A 20,888-nucleotide genomic window follows, 5' to 3' on the forward strand; every position below is an offset into this window, starting at 1 on the left:
ATGACATGGGTAGCAGTCGATGGGAGATTTCTGTAGCAGCTTGGGAAAATGCTGGAATCATTAAATTGAATTAGAAAATGTCATCAGTACAGCAGCCAGTCAAACTCACTTTCAAATAGTTAGGCAAATTGGAGGGCTCAAGTTTCATCAGAATCAGCCTGTTTCCTTTTAACACTGTTCTCCGTGTAATGTGATCAGGAAGCATGATGATTCAAATTTTCAGAATTGTGCAGATGTATTTGTGCATCTAATTTGCATGCACAGTTGTGTGTTTAAAAGTTAGTGAACTGCACATGCATTTGCTGCAACTGCACATACAATTTTATTGACTGAATGCTTCAAGTAGACAAGCAAATAGGAATTTACAATTCTCAAAATCTAAGCTCAGGGACAGCTCTAGCTTTCATAGGGCTCTTTATGAAGCATCTTACTCTTTTCCCGTCTGTGATCTGTCCCAATCCACCTTAATCTACATATCCAGTCATCACCGCTTGCCTGTCAGTTCTGTGCATAGGGCTCTGGTGGTAATTTCTACACACTCCTGGTCCTGAATCCTTTGATCTCTAAAGACCCACACAGAAACATGAGTGCCAATAGCAAAACCCTGGTATTCAAGTCAAGCACAGCAAACATTTTAGTATTTTCTCAGTGGTGCATAAATGCAAAGCCCAGTAGCACTATTTTAGCTCCTTTTCAATACAAACTCTTCTACCTGATAATTGACCTTGACATCTGCTATATGCCTTTGGCATAAGAGATGTAATTCCCATCACAGCCAGTTCTTTGACTGGCAGAGTCACGACAAAAGGGGCATTATCGATTAACAAATCCATTAAGCCAAGGTCCAGATGTGTCAGGAACACACAATATGATGGGCACCAGAACAAGAAGAGGGCAGAGAGGTTAAAATGATCAGGAATCAATTACTTTAACATAAATGATATTTTCAACAACTTCTATTTCAAAGCTTGTCTGCTCTCTCACTTTCATGATAAAGTGCATTTGGATAATAGAACGAGTGTAAGCCAACAGACATCTGTGATGTAGAGCATTACAGTACCTGATGCTGAGAGGTACTGAATACCCTAAAATCACATCAGCTCCAATGGGAGATGAGGATGTTCAGACCCTTCAAGAATCAGACCTATCTTATTAGTAAAAATAAGTGCAATAAAAACTGTCTTATGTGAGCGCTAAAGTGGCTGATAAATTTTAGTTGCTTACTGGAACTAAACAAGAATTGTACTTAGTAGGTTTGGGGATACTTTAGGGTTGTAGGTTGCCTTGCAGACATGACAGGCAAATAGGATACTGGACTCAGACACAAGAGACTATGTTTAATTTCTGGCTCTGCCTCCACCTGGCTGGGTGACCTTGGGCAAGTAACTTCACTGCTCAGTGCCTCAGTTTCTCCATCTGTAAAATAGGGAATGATTATGCTTACCTCCTTTGAGATCTTCTGATTAAAAGTGCTATTTAAGAGCTAGGTATGTCTATCTTACAGCTTTATTCTGCTCCCGAGTACTAAAGTATCTCAGCACCATGCACAGAAAATCAATAGCAAAGACCCTAATGGATTCATGGAGTACGTATCATATGAATATATGCTATGACTAAGGCTGTGAGTTTGTCACACAGGTCACAAATTCCATGACTTTCTGTGACCTCCATGACTTCTGCAGCGGCCAGCTGCACCGGCCACTGCTGGGGCAGTCTTGAGGCACCGGCCCTCTGCGCCTGCCCCCCACAACAGCAGCAGGAGTTTGGGTGGGGAGCTCAGGGCTGGGGATTGGGGCACGAGAGGGGGTGATGCCTCTGGGCAGCACTTACCTCGGGGGGCTCCCTCAGCTCCTGGGGGAAGCGTGGCCAGGGCATTCTGCGTGCTGCATCAGTCTGCAGGCACCACTCCTGCAGCTCCCGTTGGCTATGGTTCCCAGCCAATGGGAGCTGCAGAGCCAGTGCTCAAGGGGCAGGCAGCGCACAGAGCTGCGTGGCTGCACCTCCGCCTCTGCCTAGGAGCTGAGGGATGTTGCCGCTTCCCAGAAGGCATGGAGCTGGGTAGGGAGTCTGCCAGCCCCCCTAACCCCCCTGCCCCCCCTGCACCAGCTGGTGTCTCACCCCCCAACATCCGCGGTGTCCCCCAGGCCACCCCCCTGAGGATCCGCAGCACCCCCAGATTTAGTCAGGGGTATATAGTACAAGTCATGGGCAGGTCACACACTGTGAATTTTTGTTTACTGCCCGTAAACTGTCCATGACTTTTACTAAAAATACCCATGATTAAAATGTAGCCTTAGCTATGACTCAACAATCAAATAAACACCAAAAACATCAAGAGCATCTCTTCAGACTTTGGACGGGGGGAAGCAATTGGAAGGTTAATCAATTCTCCTTTTAACTTTCACAAATAATAGCAGGTTTAAATAGAGGAGGTAAATTCTATTATAGGAAAAGTACATACATGTGTCTTCTGGGAAGAGAGATTGAAGGAATACAAGGTAAGCAATTAACTTCAGTCTTCAGGCACATGGTTTGTTTCACTCTCACCATCCCTTTAAACTCACAGTACCCACAACCTGAGGAAATACAGATGTGGGGCAAAATGTTCCACTTTGAGCATCATTCCAGAGCTCAGTGCAATATTTTACTGTCTCTAGATGCCCGGATCTCCCATTTATTTCACTGGGAGTTGGGGGGTGGGCAGTTTTGTGTCTGAACAGGGAGTGGATTTAGGAATTACTTACCTGATTAAGAATCTGCAACGTGGGTATGAGATGAAAGTTGAAGTTTTTAGTTAAAAAATGTTATTTAGGTTGCAAAGTCAAACACTTCAAAGTTGGGAAATGCCAGATTTAAGATGGCTCCTGCAACCATAATTCTTTTCCCTTATGCAACTGTGCACTGAATGAGGTAGGGTCCAGTAGAAAACAGAAACAAAAACAAATAGTTTGTGTGATCACGTACATCAAGAGAATGACAAATATGGGAATTCCGACCTTTCAAGTATTTGACTTTTTGCAATTAAAATAACATTTTTAATAACCCTGCCTTGTAGGATTTTTTTAGGTAATTTCATAGGGTGTCCTCCCAGAAAAACGTAAAAGCAAATTCTGTCACATATAACTGTAATAATCCCTCCGTCAGGCAACATCAGCAGGGTCTGAACCCTGAACATTCAGGAATGTAGTACAGATGTCTACAACTTGACCTCTGTGACTAACTATATGAGCTGACAGCAAGAAAAGACTGTTATCCCAAAGGGTGATGGACTGTTGGCACCATGTGCTGGATCCAGGAGATGGGTGGGAGAAACCCAGTTTAGCCTGGTTTTCTTTCCTTCCCACATGCTCCAGGCAGTGAGTGGGCTCTTGCCTCATCTGCTGCCGCCAGAAAGGGGGATGGGATGTTGGAACCTGTTCCAGGTCTGGGGAGGTGTGCTCAGCGAGGAGAAGGAGGAGCCTATCTTGACCTGACCTTCCTCCTCCTCCACCCCCGCACTCACTACTAAGTCAGCTCCCAGGCATTCCCAGGGCTGCTGATGCTTTGGTGTTGGCATGGGCCTAGTTCTTTAGAACGTTTGGTTTTGTTATTATTTTGGCATGCTGCCAAAATGTTCTCTTCCAAAGCAAGAGAAATGACTATTTTTTAACAGTTTATAACTCAGTCAAACCTGAATGGAATTTCATGCAGTACAGAAAAGGCACTTCACTCTTCTTTTTGAAGGCTGTGCCAAATTTTAAAGGCCTACTGCAAGCAATGGAGGTGTTAAGAGTTTCTCAAGGAAAGCCCCAAGGATATTTTAAATGGAAAATGTTAGGCACTCTAAATAAGGGTTGATACCAGTGCGTGCACGTGCATACACACCTTGTTTTTACTACAAAGAAAAGGTGATTTTTTTTTAACCACATGTTGGGTAATGTGCTAAATAACATGAGGTGAAATCCTACAGAAGACAAGAAAGTTGTAGTTTTAATGCATGTTAGCACGTCAGGTTGCACCCTCGGCTCTCCCTCCTCTCTCAACATGCTAACAGAGGTAAAAATGACAAACTGCCTTGTCTTCTTTAGGATTTTACCCACTTAACATGAGATATGAAAACACCTTTTTTCTTAGCATGGGGATACCCACAAAGATAAATTCCATGGTGAAGATTTAGGCTCAATACAATGTTACTACTGCAAAATCTCACATTGAAATGTCAAGAAATCAAAGAGATCTAAGGGACAAATCAAGTTCTGCCACTAACAATTATGAGCACAGAATGTTTGATTAGACAGTAGGGGACAAATGTTCAGTTTTTAATATGGACAAAACTCACAATGGTGAATAGATTTTGCTGAAATTAAATAAATGAATGAATAAATAAAATAATGTCTACTACTGTGTTGAGAAGAAGCAGGGTAAAATTCCACCCCAATCGGATTTATTGAAGACAGTTATAAGCAACAGAGAAAATGGGGTTTATAATGGATGCTACACTCCACCTTTAATTACAGTGGTGACTACTATATAACACGAGTAAGATAAGCACAAATACCTCTGTCATTAGGAGTAATAGAGGTTAAAATCATGAATCTAATGGATAAACATAAAGTTCAAAATGATTTACATACTGTCAAGCTTTCTAACTGCATCCCACGTTGGTTTTGCTTTATTTTAACATACAGGATATTTTTTGCTGTTTACAGAAAAAAAATCTATCAGTTTGATTTCTTTCCTACTAGCATGTTCATGAGGTAAGACTACAATTAAGATTATATTAGTTAAGAAATGAGTTAAGATTATAACTGGCAGATAGGCAACCACATCAGAAAGAGAATATTATATATATTTATTGGAGTGAATGTTCCTCTATTCATTTATAAAGCTCTGTGTACATTTATGACAATCTGGGCCTGATGCGGGAGGTTCTTAGCACCCCCATCGATCATGGATTTCCATTGACTTCAGCAAGGGTTGGGAATGTTCAGCATTTTTCAGAATCATACTTTTTATGTTTCCTTGAATATAAGTCTTGAATGACTAATTAATAGATAATAATAATAGTAATAATGTTCCCTTTAGGTCTAATGAGTGCTTTTTCCCATCCTTTTAGACATTTCTCATACTTTGGAGATTATTCTGATCTTGAGCATTATGAAAATGAGACTAAAATGTGAGGGTGAAATTGGAATTAACACACACACACAAGAGTTTTTCATTAGTAGTCGTGAGGGGAAAATGTGAGAATAAGGAGAATAAATCAAATTCAAGGAAATACTTCACACATCTTCCCAAATCACTAACAGTCTGTTCCGCAGGGCTGGCCGAAAGCCCTGCAAAGTCAAAAGGAGTCTTTCCATCAGCATTAACGGGTCTCAGATCATGCCCTGCGTAGGGCAAGTCCCATGTTCCTGAGAAGGTTTGCGTTTTGTCTCATTTCCCTCTTGCCTCCTCTGAAGACTCCAGAATTTAGGCGTGATGAATGACTCTGAAAACATTTGGAGGTTCATTTCAGAGAGATAAAAACAGGTTAGGTTGCTAATGTAACCTTGGAAATTGGATGATCCGCGATTTAATTATTACCTGTTCCCTGGTTTTAACTACTTTTAACTTGACATTTCTCTGCCCAGTGTGCGGGTGATATAGCAAGAGAGTACAAAAGCGCATTGCAACACTGCAGCTGTGCCACTGTAGCGCTTCACTGAAGACACTCTCTACGTTGATGGGGCAGGTTCTCCCATTAGTGTAGGAACTCCACCTCCATGAGAGGCAGTGTTAGATTGACAGGAGAACTCTCCTGTTGACACAGCACTGTCTACGCCAGGGATTATGTCCGTTTAATTGTGTCGCTCGGGAGTGGGAATACCGACTTATTTTCCTAGTGTAGACCAGGCCAAAGAAGTTTACTTCTCTCAGTGAGTTACTTCTGAGCATGACAGAATAAAGAACAATTGGAACTCCGCTTCCTGTTTCCTTGGCCCCAAAAGCTTTGAACCTTTTTGCCAGACAGATAAGCCAGGGGTTCTCAACCTTTTTCTTTCTGAGGCCCCCAGTACATGCTATAAAAACTCCACGGCCCACCTGTACCACAACAACTGTTTTTCTGCATATAAAAGCCAAGGCCAACGTTAGGGGGTAGCTAGCAGGGCAACTGCCCAGAGCCCCACACCACAGGGCACCCTACAAAAACTACATTGCTTAGGCTTTGGCTTCAGCCCCAGGTGGCAGGGCTCAGGACCCCAGACTTCAGCCCCATGCTCTGGGACTTCAGCTTTGTGCCCTGGGCCCCAGCAAGTCTAATGCTGGCCTTATTTTGTGGCCCCCCTGAAACCTGCTCACAGCCCCCGACGGGGCCCCAGACCCCTGCTTGAGAACCACTGAGATAAGCCATGGAAACATGGATCTTCCCTTCTCCATCACATCCAGATCCCTGAACAAAGGTAGCTGATAGAAACATTCACTGAAGATGCAACTGATGATGTACATCAATGTGTTCTACTAATACACCTAAATAACTGTGAAACTCAGTTTATAACACCATGATACCAGATTAAATCGCAAACAAATAAAGTTGGGATTCACTTTTCACCTCCCAAAACAACAGTATTTTTGCATTATTTTATCTATAGTTCAGGTTGAAATAAAACAAAAACAATCAAACACCAAACAAAGAAAAGAAAAATGCCATTGTCCTTAATTTCATGAACCTCATCAAGCTGAAAACCAGGATGCTGGAAATCTCATCAGAAGAGCATTTCCGACAGTATTCTGGCACCTCTTACTCTGGGAAACTTCAAGGCATATGCATATTAAAAAAAGGTTTGCCAAATTTTCTGTCAGCTCAGAAATGTTTCAGGCTAAGGTTTGAGTTCAGGAGAAAGCTCAAGTGGCAATTCTTAGCCAATTGCTTGTCTCTCATACAGCTGGTATGCTGGGTATATTGGGGTAGAGACCATCACTTGGATGACATGACTTTATAAACACATTGCACTTTAAAAAAAAATATATCCTTAATCATACTAATTAGAACTAAGATTTAAACCAGCGAGAAACTGGGGACTTTCACTCTGAGACCTTGCATGGAGCACAAAGGCTTGATGTGGCTTTCATTCATTATTGCTGACACAATTCAGGTTCATTTGGTAGATATTATAAGCCCAATTTCTCAGAGGTATATTGCTTGGCCACATATCAGGTTGAAACTTCATTTGCAAGTAACCAGCTGGGTCTCAAATTCTCTTCCTTTTCTAAAAGAACCGCTTAAATTTTTCATCTATGGAAATATGGGTTCAATTTAATGCTTAATTGGTGTAAAAGAATGAAATGAGTTTGGTGGGGCTCAACTCTATAGCTAGTGAACATTTGCCAGCATTACTAAACAACCATGCAATCAGCTGCGACAATCAGTGCCTGCTTAGAAGCAGCTCAGGACTAGAATAGTAGGAGGAGCTGTAGATCAGGACTCAAAACACACTGACTGAGCAGCATTGGCACTTTAACTCTCTTAGCAGAACAACATGGGGGAAATTTGCACAGCAGCAAGTCTTTACTAGGCTTGCTTTTAGCTATTAGCTCTTTGCTTTCATGAGCTTCAAATTTTCCCACCCTTAAAAGAGTGTACAGGAATTGGAAGGGGAAGCGATCGATATAAACATTTCTATAACCACCTCCAAAAATGACCTACAATAAGCATTTTTTTTACCTGAACATGTCACAGACTTGAAGTCTGATGCAATAGAACCTTCAAGGGCTACAAACAAGTGTTGTATGTCTCACTAGGAAGGAGGGATTCTTGCTAGCCCCATCAGGGCTCTGCACAGGAAAAAGGGTTCACATTAGAAGATCAAATTGCTGGACTGGAGCCATAAAGTACAAGATGCCATTTTGTTTTGTTTTGTTTAATCAGTATTAGGAGATCTGGGTTCTATTCTAAACTCTGCCATGGGCCTCCTGCTTGACTTTGAGCAAGTAATTTAGGGCACAGTCCAAAGCCTAATGGAGTCACTGTGAATCATTTGATTGCCTTCAATGGGCTTTCAGTCAGGTCCCTAATCTCTGTGCCTCAGTTTACCCATCTGTAAAATGGGACAATTATAATGTTCACGGAGTGTGTGCACAAAAATAATGCCACTGATCTACTAATATTTAGAGTATACTACATGGGACATCTTTTAAGAAGGACTCCGACACAAGCACATAGATGCAATATTTAGGAATTTTGATTATTTCTGTGGTCTGATTATTTAGTACACTTGTAAGTCATAGGTTGCTGTTTCCTTTTTTCATTTACTGTAGTTTTAAGTATTGGTCAGATGTAGCTAGACTGTTCAGAAAGGTCTCTCTTATTTTATAAATCTAAATTAATTACAGTTTCTGAAGCATTCAGATACTCTGGTTATAAGCAACATAAAAAAGCCTATACATCAATAGAATTAAAGAAAGCTTCCTGATTCATTGTTATGGTATATGTCAGCAAAATATAGTGTGCCCCTATGGCACTGTAAACAGACTATTTGTACAATATGGAATAAAAGTTTTTTGTATATTGAAAATATACTCACATGAAACATTTTGTAGAATCATTTTTTTAAAAAGCTACCTTTAGCTAATTGCACATAGGTGTTTAGCTGTTATATTTTGCATCCCATGTACTAAGGGTTTGTTTGAGCTTGCTTGCTTTATGGAATGAAATGCAGGGCTATTTGTTTGTTTTTAATGGCTTTTGGTTTGGAGGTTAATCCGAAAATCTGTACAAGTAAATCTGCAGTTATCAGAATTCAAAAATGTAGCAAGACTCCATTAACAACATGAGTAGGTCACTATGCAGGTGGGTGTCTAGAAGAAAAACAGGGGTATTGACTATTAAACTTCTCCTTAGAAGAGCCTCTTGAACTTACTATTTGAAACTAGCCTGCTGTGTAGAGAGATTTCAAATGATTTAGGGTGTGTACCTGTAGTCTCTAAGGGTATGTCCAGACTCCAATTAAACACCTGTAGCTGACCCATGTTAGCTGACTTGGGTTCTTGGGGCTGTGAGGGCTCTAAAACTCTGGTGTAGACATTCAAGCACAGGCTGGAGCCCAGGCTCTGGAATCCTACATGGGGATAGATTCCTATAGCCCGGTCTCCAGACACAGCTCAAACCTCTTCACCATAATTTTACAGCTGCGTAGCCCAAGCCCTGCAAGTCTGGGTCCGCTGACATGTGCCAACCATAGATTTTTAATTGCAGTCTAATTGTACCATTGAATTCCATGGGGCAGAGCTGTCTTACCCACATTTGGAGGGTAAAACATGCACATTCATTCTCCCACACAATCATCTTCCATGACACGCTCATTGCCTGCATTTGGAGGGTGAGGGAAATCCATATTCCACCCCCCATCCTAAGAGAACTTGGGAGGCACTTGAGGGATGGGAAGGATGGGATGTGAAATGGAGGAGAGGACCATGGTGGGTGAGAAATGGAAGGAAGAGACATAACAGTGGAAAGAGAATAGCATAGGAAGGATGAAAGAGGGAAAAGAGTGATGATTTTTAAAAGATAGTGGCAGAAGCACAGAAAGAAAAAAAACATACTGAAAAAAGGTCTCAAGAATGAAAAACAAAAGATAATTGAGACACTGGGTGAAATTCTTACCCCACAGAAGTCAATGGGGGTTTTGCCATTAATTTTAATCGGGACAGAATTTCACCCGAATGCCATGAACGTTTAAAATTTATGATATACAATGGGTAAGCTGCTTCTAGCAACAACATCGTGCTTTGGAAAGCAAAAGGGTAACATGTATGGCAGGTGAGTAAGGACTGCATGACTGGACTTGTAATTTTCACCAGGCTAAGCTTGTTCCTTTTACATTTCATTTTTCAGTTTATCCCAAGGAGATCCAAAATGATCTACTCATGTCATATAACTATTTCTATTCCACCCTGAAATATAAAAAGGAATTGCTACTAAGTTCTCCTGCCTCCATTTGTCTCTTGAGGGTTATTGACTTTGGTTCCATCTAAGGGTCCTTTCTTCTAAAATAAATCCCCACAGATAATAGTAGTAGTAAAACTGAGTGAACAGAGGCTTACCAGCTTTCATTTATACATATACAGAATATCAAAAATTACTCATTTGATCATTTTATTTGTCTAAATTTGCCTGGTAGCAATGGAAGCTGCCCACATAATTTTACATGAAAAATTACAACTGCCTGATAATGACTGTCGTCCTGTCAACTCCCAACTGCTTTCTGCTTGTCCAGAAATAGTCGTGTATATGCAGGTTAAACTCTGTAGCCATTGAGAATACATCTGGCATGCATAGGTCTATATGTGGGTATGTGCATTTGTTGGGGGACGGGGGAAGGTGGAAAGAAGTGAGCCCTCACTATTACTTGAAGAAAAGGACTACTTGTGGCACCTTAGAGACTAATCAATTTATTTGAGCATAAGCTTTCGTGAGCTATAGCTCACTTCATCGGATGCATGAAGTGGAAAATATAGTGAGGATGTTTTATACACACAGACCATGAAAAAATGGGTGTTTATCACTTCAAAAGGTTTTCTCTCCCCCCACCCCAGTCTCCTGCTGGTAATAGCTTATCTAAAGTGATCACTCTCCTTACAATGTGTATGATAATCAAGGTGGGCCATTTCCAGCACAAATCCAGGGTTTAACAAGAACGTCTGAGGAACGGGGGGGGGGGGGGGGGGGGGGGGGGGGGGGGGGGAGAGGGTAGGAAAAAACAAGGGGAAATAGGTTACCTTGCATAATGACTTAGCCACTCCCAGTTTTTTTCCCCTTGTTTTTTCCTACCCCTATCTCTCCCCCGCCCCCCACACACACTGTTCCTCAGACGTTCTTGTTAAACCCTGGATTTGTGCTGGAAATGGCCCACCTTGATTATCATACACATTGTAAGGAGAGTGATCACTTTAGATAAGCTATTACCAGCAGGAGACTGGGGTGGGGGAAGAGAAAACCTTTTGAAGTGATAAACACCCATTTTTTCATGGTCTGTGTGTATAAAACATACTCACTGTACTTTCCACTTCATGCATCTGATGAAGTGAGCTGTAGCTCACGAAAGCTTATGCTCAAATAAATTGGTTAGTCTCTAAGGTGCCACAAGTACTCCTTTTCTTTTTGTGAATACAGACTAACTCGGCTGCTACTCTGAAAACTATTAGTTGAATCACTCTTTTTTATACTTCTTACTTAATCTGCACATGGGACTTAATCAATTAGGGTCCAACAGGTTTTTCACAATGCCTACTGTGATAACTCAACATTTATAACAAACATTCTAACACTTGCTGCATGTCATGTAACTGCCATTTTTTCAAGATGGACATCAAACTCTCTTATAAGGTGCCACAAAGTGATTACACTTTACCATAAACCACAGGAATAAAAACAACAGGCAAATTGCTCAGCTGGTATAGTTCAGCATAGAGCCGTGACTTTCACAGAGCTATTCAGATATACACCAGGTGAGACTGTGATCCCATATATCTAACAGTTAGCATCTTTCATCTTTAAAAAGAACAGGAGTACTTGTGGTACCTTAGAGACTAACAAATTTATTTGAGCATAAGCTTTCGTGAGCTACAGCTCACTTCATCAGATGCATGCAGTGGAAAATACAGGAGGGAGATTTTATATACACAGAGAACATGAAACAATGGATGTTACCATACACATTGTAACTGAGAGTGATCAGGTAAGGTGAGGTATTACCAGCAGGAGAGAAAAGAAAAACCTTTTGTAGTGATAATCAAGTTGGGCCATTTCCAGCAGTTAACAAGAACGTCTGAGGAACAGTACGGGGAAAAATAAACATGGGGAAATAGTTTTACTTTGTGTAATGACCAATCCACTCCCAGTCTTTATTCAAGCCTAAGTTAATGGTGTCCAGTTTGCAAATTAATTCCAATTCAGCAGTCTCTCTTTGGAGTCTCTTTTTGAAGTTTTTTTGTTGTAATATTGTGACTTTTAGATCTGTAATCGAGTGATCAGAGAGATTGAAGTGTTCTCCGACTGGTTTTTGAATGTTACAATTCTTGACATCTGATTTGTGTCCATTTATTCTTTTACGTAGAGACTGTCTGGTTTGGCCAATGTACATGCCAGAGGGACATTGCCGGCACATGATGGCATATATCACATTGGTAGATGTGCAGGTGAACGAGCCTCTGATAGTGTGGCTGATGTGATTAGGCCCTATGATGGTGTCCCTTGAATAGATATGTGGACAGAGTTGGCAATGGGCTTTGTTGCAAGGATAGGTTCCTGGGTGAGTGTTTTTGTTGTGTGATGTCGGGTTGCTGGTGAGTATTTGCTTCAGGTTGGGGGGCTGTCTGTAAGCAAGGACTGGCCTGTCTCCCAAGATCTGTGAGAGTGAGGGATCGTCCTTCAGGATAGGTTGCAGATCCTTGATGATGCGTTGGAGAGGTTTTAGTTGGGGGCTGAAGGTGATGGCTAGTGGTGTTCTGTTATTTTCTTTGTTGGGCCTGTCCTGTAGTAGGTGACTTCTGGTTACTCTTCTGGTTCTGTCAATACAGACTAACACAGCTGCTACTCTGAAACCTTTCATCTTTAAGAAACCCGAACAAATTATTTAGTCAAAAAAATTAACAGTGAAATGCAGCCACCTCTGGGGTTGAATGGGGCAGCTGTTTAATAGTGCACAGAAATATTATACAGGAGCTGAGGAGAGGAAGAGCCAAATTCTGTCCACACTTGCACCAATGTGAAACTTGAGTGACTCCGTTGGATTTATATTAAATTTAAACATGTTTAACTGGATGCAAAATTTGGTAAGAAGTGAGGGAGAGTACCATATTCAACTGAAGGTGCAAGAGGAGGCTCTACTTAAATGTCCAAAGTTAGAATTCAGCTAAAACAAAATCTTCTTTCATTAAATATTGGAGCCAAGTCTTAAACAATCAGTTACAATCAAGAGCTCAGTTTTATATCTCACCGCCCCGCCACACAACACTTCCAACGACACAGTGCCCCCCTTGCTCCACCTAGGGCATTGACTCTGTGGTGAATCATATTGAAGAGCACTCTCTGTTAAGACATTAACCCCACTCCCTGCAGCACCCTGTTCCCCCACCCTCCCCCTTAAGGTTAAGTGCTGACACTAGTTAGTATGTGCAGTTGAAGATCTTAACTCCAGCTGGTCTAACTTCAGACACTTTTCTCTCACACATATTTTTAGCTATGTCCTTAGTGTGAGGAAATAATTTTTCCCATTGACTACAAAGCCCACAATCATAACTGACACCAGCAGCACCAGGATTATCTATCTAGGTACTTTCAAAGTCCTAATCACAGTCTATCAAAGTAGCTATCAGACATTAATGAAGGTATCCTCACAAAACTTCTGTGCAGTAAGGAAGTATTGTTAGCCCCATTTTACAGGTGGAAAATAGAGGCATAGATAGATTGCCCAGAGTCACTGAGGACATCTGAGACAGAGCTAAGAAGTGCATGCAGATCACCTGAGTCCCAGCCCAGTTCCTTAACTACAAGCACATTATTCCTTCCCTTTGCTGGTGCCAGCTTTTAAGAAACCAATTTCTGCAGACTCTTTGGACATTTTCAAACAAAATAAAATAAACAATGCTACATTTGCTGAAAATTTTGAGGCCAATATTCAAAACTGCAGGGGAAGGTGGAACAGGGAGAAAAGCAAAATTCTATACATCCATGGAGTGTGGGGGAATAAAATGAATGATCTGAACATTGGCAAATGTAAGATCCACCCTATCCCCCTGCCTTTCCCACAACCCCCCAGCCACCTACCCTCCCTCTCCTCTGGGAATGTATCTATCAGCTCCTCTCAGTCAAACACAATAAAGGTAGCTGCTCTCTTTAGATATGCAAAAAGAAAAGGAGTACTTGTGGCACCTTAGAGACTAACCAATTTATCTGAGCATAAGCTTTCGTGAGCTACAGCTCACTTCATAGGATGCATTCAGTGGATGCATTCCACTGAGTGCATCCGATGAGTCATTCCACTGAATGCATCCGACGAAGTGAGCTGTAGCTCACGAAAGCTTATGCTCAAATAAATTGGTTAGTCTCTAAGGTGCCACAAGTACTCCTTTTCTTTTTGCGAATACAGACTAACATGGCTGCTACTCTGAAACCTGTCTTTAGATATGGAGGCCTCATGATCTCACACTCTGCCAGGGCTGCAGGCCATGTAGAAATGAAACTCGCAGCAAGATTATGATTGCAGATTGGTCTGTTGTCTTGAGGCTGCCAAGGTTGGCAAAGCATGGAAGCGATTTGTGAATTGCAGCAGTGGTAACTCTGAATGGCTTTAATTAACAGATGCCTGGGAGGTGGAGGGAGCTCACCAGCAAGAAAAAAGGAAGGTGGTTCCCTGAGACTTTTGAAAGCCCAGCCTATTACTCAACCAGCCAAGCCTATCTACGTCACTAAGAGCTGAGCAGAGGCAAAAGCTTCCCTAGCTGAGATAACCTTCTATCTAGCTTCCCCTGCCCCGAGTCAGAAGTGGAAAGACACTACTAATGTAACTTTTCCATCAGAAATTCCATTTCAGTTTGCATTGTCTAATTAGTATGATTTTCCATTGTCTACATTTTCTCGCCCTGCACAGGTATTATAGCACAATAAATGAAAGGAATGAGTCATCTTGTCAGATTTTTCCTAAAGCATCCTGGGAATAATCTGTTTAGGATGACTGCACAAAATCTATTTGCTCAGCAAACCTAATTTTTGCTGAGAACCACTAAATACGTATGTAGTGAAGATACCACTGCAAGCTAAGAGCGCTCAGAACTAAGTGGCAGATTCACACCAGGTGACTGATTATTTGGGCCAATGGAAAAATACAATGGTTTATTTCATTTGGGATACCATGGCTCAGTTTGATTGGGATGCAATAAGGATGACAATATTACCTTGCTTACAAATGTATTGGGTCACCTGGTGATGTTCTTCACCCTGATGCTGTGAGACTATGGACCTGCAGTCCGTACATTCTCTGGAGTCTCAAAGCTTTGACAATTAACATCAACAAGAGTGGTTTAAAAAAGGAAATCACACACCAAGAAAGAGAATTACAGAAAAATATTTATATTTTCAGTCCTCCCCATTCCCCAGTACATGCTCCTATTGTTCAAGACCGTTATACAGCTGATATGGTTGTATTATCAGGAGCGGACAGTACTGTATGGATTACCATTGGAAACCTGCGAGACGCAATTCCTAACAGGGCCATCAGAGGGTCTAAAAATCAAACACACATAAAAAAACCTAGAAGGTTTCTCCTCTGAACTATCCCATGGGACGAGGCAAGTTTTGCCTCACACGCAAAAGAAGGGGATTGGGACCCTAAATCCTGAGGACGCTGGGAGTTCTTCAGAAGGTACAGGACAAACCATGGAGAGGACTTGGGCCTCCATATTTCTGAAGCTTTGTGTTCCCTTCCCCCTCCAACATAATGCCAGGTCTTCTCCTGTGGTGGATGTTCCCAGAACCCCACCCTAAAGGATGTATTCCAGAGCTCAGCAAGCAGACTGTATACAAGGTCAGGCACTGCATTACCTTTTCTGTGGTTTTACCAGCAGGGGGAGATGATGCTTGTCGTCCACTCCCAAACCACCCGAGGACTTCCTCATCTTGCCGGGCCCTTGGAGTACTAGGGGTGTAAAAGACAGTGCCACAGAGGTGGCTGGACCCTTCCATAAACATACACATGCTGACCCTGAGGAGACAGTCCACTCCAGAGAAACCAGAATTCACTTATTTAAACATGGATGTCAAGGAGATCAAGTGGCCCAAAATTTTAACCTTGCGTCTGAATTCCCTGGCTATTGGGAGTGCTATTGCCTTGTAATATGGGTAGTGGTGATAGGAAAAGCCTTGTGTTAGTGCAACAGTTTGACAGTGAGGGATCTCGTTATAGGGACTGATCCTACAAGGTGTTGAGGTGCCTCATCTCCCACTGATATCAATAAGAGGCAAGCACATCTCAAGTGGTGCTCTGACCCTTGGAGGTTGGGTCTTTCTTACATATATATACATACATACACACAGTGATATAAAATCAAACATAAGCAACAATTAAACAAACAAACCAACCTGCTGCCCCAAACTGCTTCTAGAATATAGGCACAAGTCAGGACCTGCAGAGTCAAAAATCTCAATTAAATCAATCAGTACCATTATAAATAATAGTTATATGTATAATCCCAAAAGCCTAAAGGGAATGAGATACAAAAATAGGTCTTTCATTTCAAATTTCTTAAAGATGCTGCTCATCTACCCAAGAAATAAACAAACAAATTCCATATTCACTTATTTATAACAAAGATGACACAATAAGTGGTTATTTCAGATAACCCATAAGTCACAGATTTTGTTTTCAAAGCCCTGCCTGCTTTCTATGCCTTTGGCCTCTGCTGCCTAGCAACCTCAACAGAGCTTTCTTAGTCTATACTGATTCTGGAGGGTTTTCATTTCTTTATTTATTGGAATGTCATATAAGGAGGATAGGAAAACAAAGAGCTGTTTGTTCTCTCTATCAAACGACAGACCCAAGGCACCCCACCTCACTGAGGAACACAGCTGTCACTGATCCAATAACCCACCACCACACCCTGGATTTGCTGGGAAATTGAAAAAGCCCTACTTTTCATTAAGGCAGGTAGACTTTGGAACCCTTCCAGTGGCTCCCGGCAGTAACGGGCACTGCTCTTTTTCAGCCTCTTTAATTGTGTTGGTTGAGTCTGCATAAGCCTTTTCACCCTGGAATATCAAGTGTTGTGTAAGCCTCCTGCTTGCCAGTAGCCATGGAGTTCCTGAATAATATGCACATGCTTCACTACTGCAATACTGACTCACTAGCACACCCCTGCTACAGCATCCATGCCATGGAAGGAAACAAGGTTTAAAACTCTGCAATCTCTCACTGGGTCTGCTCTTCAAGGCATGCGGGTTTGGAAGGGGCTGTGGTTAAAGTAGGTGGTGGGGGAATGTCTCACTGCACCAGCCATTGAGGAGGGGGGAGTTATGGATACGTGCTGCTCTATCAAGCTAGGGACAGGAAAGATAGCTTCCTTCTGCTTTTCCTGGAGTGGGGTTATCTCCTCAGTCTTGTTCTGATTGACTCTCTTCCCCATTTTATCAAGAATTACTATGGTTGATTATTAGGTTCTATTGCTCTTTGGTTACATCTACACTTGGAGCAGGGGGCATGATTCCCTGCTCACGTAGCCATATCCGCCCTAGCTCTGCTCACACTAGCATGCCAAAAATAGCAGTGTAGCTGGGATAATATGGGCAGTGGCTTGAACTAGCCACTCCAGGTACGTACCCACCTGGACCCTCTAGGTACATAGTCGGGCAGCTAGCCCAAGCCAGCACCTGCACTAACCTGATTACATTGCTATTTTTAGCAGTCTAGCTCGAGCAGAGCTAGCACAGATACATCTACACAAGCTGGGAATCACAACCCCTGTTCCAAGTGTAGACATAGCCGTGTATTGATGGCTGCACAGAACACCTCCTCCCCACTGCTAAGTAAGACTCATACTTCTCTTGTCACTTCAACCAGGGCTTTACAGATATCACTGGATCAATACTTCATCCTGCCCCACAATGGGGTAGGTCAATATTATTAACCTTGTTTTACAGATAGAAAAATCGAGGCATGAAGAGGTGGAGTAATTTAACTGAACCCAGATCTCCTTAACACGTAGGGCTGGGTAAATAGTTAACAAAGACAATAACAACAAAAACCACCTTATTTAAAAAACAAACAAACAAACAAACAAAAAACACCAATACAAGTGCCTGCCTTGTTTTGCTATGATTCTCAAGTTGATATTATTCATGCAAACCATTTTGGTGTAAAGATGTTTGTGAATCTCAGTATTTGCCTGCATTTAAGCACAAATGTTTATTCTGCCAAAATTTTGTACTGGGAAATGAGGTATTTGCTATCTGTTATTCTCAATTGAAAAATTTCCCATTATCCAATCAGAAAGCAGAAACAATATCAGATGACTTAAGTGACCAATCAAACAAACAAACAAGAGTTTGAAAATCATTCATAGACCAGCCACAGGCTTCCAAAGTTTTATTTATTTATGGATACTTATGAATAATGAAGATATTCACAGAAAATAGAATAGATCTGCAGACTGTTCGTTGTCTGAAAAGGGGACTAAGTTAGGCAAGCAGAGGTCACTGGTCTGCAAGTTAGGAGACCTAAATTCTGTTCCTGGTTCTGCCACTGACAGGTAGTATTGTTTCATCTCCCTGTGCCTCTATTTATCCTCCTGCTGTCAACTCTTCGGGACAGAGACCATCTCTTACCAAATGTATGCACAGTGCCTAGCACAATTAGACCCTTATCTCAATTGTGACTTCTGGCTGCTACCATAATACACAGACATAATAATAAATATTATTCAAAATTAAATATTTGATCACCTCTAATTATATGCAATTTGTTTTACGTCCACTTTCCACTGAGAATCAGTGCTGCAGTTCCATGGTTAACTGCACCTTTGACCCCCGGCAAATCTTCCTTAAGGTTTTAGGTTTCCTGGCCATCACCTCTCTTGCGTTGAAATAACGAGGAGTCCTTGTGGCACCTTAGAGACTAACAAATTTATTTGGGCATAAGCTTTTGTGGGTTAAAACTCACTTCATCAGATACATGGAGTGAAAATACAGGAGCAGGTATAAATACATGAAAGGATAGGGGTTGCTTTACCAAGTGTGAGGTTAGTCTAACGAGATAAATCAATTAACAACAGGATACCAAGGGAGGAAAAATAACTTTTGAAGTGGTAAGAGAGTGGCCCATTACAGACAGTTGACAAGAAGGTATGAGTAACAATAGGGAGAAATTAGTATTGGGGAAATTAAGTTTAGGTTTTGTAATTAACCAACCATTCCCAGTCTCTATTCAGGCCTCATCTGACGGTGTCCAGTTTGCAAATTAATTCCAGTTCTGCAGCTTCACGTTGGAGTCTGTTTTTGAAGTTTTTTTTGTTGAAGAATTGCCACTTTTAGGTCTGTTATTGAGTGACCAGAGAGACTGAAGTGTTTTCCGACTAGTTTTTGAATGTGATGATTCCTGATGTCAGATTTGTATCCATTTATTCTTTTGTGTAGAGACTGTCTGGTTTGGCTAATGTATATGGCAGAGGGGTATTGCTGGCACATGATGACATATATCACATTGGTAGATGTGCAGGTGAACGAGCCTTTGATGGTGTGACTAATGTGGTTAGGTCCTATGATGGTGTCCCCTGAATAGATATGTGGACAGGGTTGGCAATGGGGTTTGTAGCAGGGTTTGGTTCCTGGGTTGGTGTTTTTGTTGTGTGGTGTGTAGTTGCTGGTGAGTATTTGCTTTGTGGGGCTGACTGTAAGCAGGGACTGGCCTGTCTCCCAAGATCTGTGAGAGTGAGGGATCGTCCTTCAGGATAGGTTGTAGATCGTTGATGATGCGCTGGAGAGGTTTTAGTTGAGGGCTGTAGGTGACGGCTAGTGGCGTTCTGTTACTTTCTGTTTTGGGTCTGTCTTGTAGTAGGTGACTTCTCAGTACCCTTCTGGCTCTGTCAGTCTGTTTCTTCACTTCACCAGGTGGGTATTGCAGTTTTAAGAACGCTTGATAGAGATTCTGTAGGTGTTTGTCTCTGTCTGAGGGATCGGAGCAAATGCGGTTGTATCTTAGACCTTGGCTGTAGATACCCCTCGTCAACTGTCTGTAATGGGCCACTTTTTTACCACTTCAAAAGTTATTTTTCCTCCCTTGGTATGCTGCTGTTAATTGATTTATCTCGTTAGACTGACCTCACACTTGGTAAAGCAACCCCCATCCTTTCATGTCTTTATACTGGCTCCTGTATTTTCACTCCATGTATCTGATGAAGTGGGTTCTAAACCATGAAAGCTTATGCCCAAATAAATTTGTTAGTCTCTAACGTGCCACAAGGACTCCTCGTTATTTTTGCTGATACAGACTAACACAGCTACCACTTGGAAACCTATCTCTTGGGTTGAATATCCATCTCTCTCTCCCTTCAGACTGGGGGTTTAGGATTGCAGTTATTCTGCACCTTACTGTGACTTCCTAGCAGCTATGACCTGGGTCCAGCATCTGTGGTTAATCTTTTTCCAGAAGCTCTAACAGTGTACACGAGTTACAAACCAGCCTTCACAAAGCAAACCACATTTATTCCTAGGGCAAAAGCATTACAGAGAAAACACATATAAACAATAAAAGAAAACCTACATGCATGCTAAAAGTTTACTAGAGGACATCCCCAATTCCAATATAGAGCTCTGGTAAATTCCCGTCTTACACGCCCCACCTGGGTTTTCCCCCTTGATTGCAAGTTCATGGCAGTTTTTAGATCAGGAACCAGGCTCCAGCTGGACAGTTCAATTGTTTCTTTATACAGCTGGAGCCTTTGATCTAATCTCCAGGAACAGGAGATCACTAGTCAATGTTTATCTTCACAGGACATAGCATAGGTTTCAAAAGGCTGAATTTTCGCATAACCAGGTTTGTGACATTTGCATTAATCACTACCTAGGGATTCCTCAGGAAACACACGTAATTGTTCCAAAAGTCCACGCCTGTCTGGCACATTTCAATATAGTCATTCAAACTCCTTATACTTCCCAGGTCTCATATCTATCACAATCAGCATTCAGTTTAAAACAAAAATCAAGTTGCTGGCTCTTTCCTCTTGCAAGGAATAAATGTAAGATCTCGTGCTGCTGCTTGTGAACCCAACCTTTCAGAGAACCATCTTCAAATAAACAGCAGCAGACATACAAACTCGTAAGTCTACCATCACATTCACCCAGGTGAGGGATCAACTTCAAAGCCAAGCTGAAATCATGGAAA

At 41.8% G+C, this 20,888-nt stretch overlaps 1 protein-coding gene across 8 annotated transcripts in view; it reads right to left on the bottom strand.

Annotated features, from left to right (window-relative positions):
• The window catches only part of LRRC4C (leucine rich repeat containing 4C), a 921,733-nt gene that overhangs the window by 68,452 nt on the left and 832,393 nt on the right, over positions 1-20,888 (bottom strand). Inside the window, exon 1 of one of the 8 annotated variants that reach the window (XM_043548658.1) lies at positions 16,097-16,198. The exons of 6 other annotated variants lie outside the window; for them this stretch is intronic. The gene's annotated coding sequence lies outside the window, so the exon portion shown is untranslated. Of the gene's footprint in view, positions 1-2,461; positions 2,569-16,096; positions 16,199-20,888 lie in introns of those variants that run through there. One more of the 8 variants, XM_043548657.1, reaches the window with a different exon arrangement.

The sequence above is a fragment of the Chelonia mydas genome, chromosome 6 (assembly GCF_015237465.2).
Source record: "Chelonia mydas isolate rCheMyd1 chromosome 6, rCheMyd1.pri.v2, whole genome shotgun sequence".
NCBI classification, from domain to species: domain Eukaryota; kingdom Metazoa; phylum Chordata; order Testudines; family Cheloniidae; genus Chelonia; species Chelonia mydas.